Here is a 1,864-nt window from a genome sequence, read left to right on the forward strand (position 1 = left end):
AACGACTTGAACCATGTGCTTTTAGGGAGAACAACACCATGAAGGTCACTTAATGAGTTCCTTTGAAGCATATTTTAATTGGTAAAAATGAAGATTTGAACGTTATATCACAGGTTCAAAATGATTATGGATGAGAGATTGAAGATAAAAGTAAGTTACTTGGGAATGAATTATGTTCAGGAAAAAAATAAAAGACATATATTACAGATACTAAGTGTAAAAATATATTTATTTACTTGAATTAGCGTTCTCTAACACCATATAAATGGACGTATCTATTTTAGGAAAATTATATAAACATACAAATAAAGCATAACTAACAAGGAGAGACATTTGTTTGGAGGCATTAGTTTTGAGCTTCCGTGGTTGCAGCAAAACGAGCTCTGTAAGTGGGCAGTAACTTATCTCTGGGAGGCAGACTTTCCTTAACGACGCTGCAATTTACGAAGCCGTCGGTCCATTTGAACAAGTCAGGGAGTTTCTCAGCTGACAGCGACTCGCACCCTGCAGCTTCTTGAAGGATCCTAAGCCAATAGGCAATGATGTTGGTTGCAGTATCTGCAAGTCCAACTGTATCTCCACCAAAGAATTTCTTTCCATTAAGTGCACTTTCAAGCGTTTTTAAACATTCACAAGCTTCTTCCATCAACTTCTCTCGCTCGTTCTTCGGGCACCGATCTTTTCTCCGTATAGCCGGCCAGCACTATACACCCACACCCACAATTAAACCATAGAAAAAACTTATGCTTTTAAAAGATGATACAGTAAAGAACCAAAAGTGAGTCACCTTGTCATCGATGCAGTTAGCCCAGAACCGAGCCATGGCTTTCTCATAAGGATCCTCTGGCAAAATAGGATTGATTTTCCAAGTTTCGTCCAGGTACTCGATTATAAGAAGCGACTCTGATATTGGTTTCCCGTCATGGTGAAGAAGGGATTTTCCTATGAACTGGATTGTATTTCAAAAGCATAGGGCTCTTGTTTTTGTACACGTCCTCTTCTATATATTCATATGGTATACCTTTTAATTGCAAAGCAAGCTTTACCCTGTGGCTGTAAGGGCTTCCCCATGTTCCAAATACCTTCACTTCTTCACCCATCATCTCACTTCCCCCCCCCCCCCCCACACATTTTTCTTTATGTTTTAACACCTCGGAGGGAGACTTTGGTTTGATGGTACTTATGGAAGGAGGTCTTCATGGTTTTCTCGGGGAGGAAGATAGGTTTGCTTTAATCATCATCGGTGAGGTTTCAGTTAATTATTAACATATAATGGAAAGTCAAAAAGACCAAGTGATGAACGTCGAATAGTAAATTAAATGTCATGACATAATAAACGCATCTAAATCAACATTCCATTGTCATATATCTAGTTTGCAGCAATGTTAGATAGTACGTTTATTATTATTTAATCTATTGATAATTATTGCACGCATCTCCTCGGTAGATGTATCTACTCAAATCCCACACTTTTTGTACCGTTCCAAACCCCGGATTAGTAGATTCGGATTGACCCGAGATGTCTAGATAAGCCCAATCACTTTGTAAGGGAAGTTTGATTCAATTAGATCAAAAGTGGGGCCTTGTTTTGAGCCCAATTCAAGATTAGAAAAATGTTTTTAAAATGAGATAAAAGAAGAGGGCAAAAGTGCAATTTACCCCTTGTTAATTTTGAAAGCTGAAAACCCCTTATATTTTATGATTTCATATACCCACTCCCCTTATCTCACCAAACACTCTTCCTCTTCATCTTATCTTGCTTTTGTTCTTCTTCCCCTTTCAAGTGAAGCAAAAATCAAAACTTTAAGAAATCCAAGTTTAGTTGAGTTTAATGAAGGTAAGAAATGAAATCCCTATTCCAAGA

General features: G+C 37.8%; 1 pseudogene; it reads right to left on the reverse strand.

The window, feature by feature from the left end:
- Positions 1-346: 346 nt before the first annotated feature.
- LOC120142975 lies at positions 347-1,104 on the reverse strand (annotated as a pseudogene).
- Between the last annotated feature and the right edge of the window lie 760 nt (positions 1,105-1,864).

The sequence above is a fragment of the Hibiscus syriacus genome, unplaced genomic scaffold (genome assembly GCF_006381635.1).
Source record: "Hibiscus syriacus cultivar Baekdansim isolate YM2019G1 unplaced genomic scaffold, ASM638163v2 tig00110833_pilon, whole genome shotgun sequence".
NCBI classification, from domain to species: Eukaryota; Viridiplantae; Streptophyta; class Magnoliopsida; order Malvales; family Malvaceae; genus Hibiscus; species Hibiscus syriacus.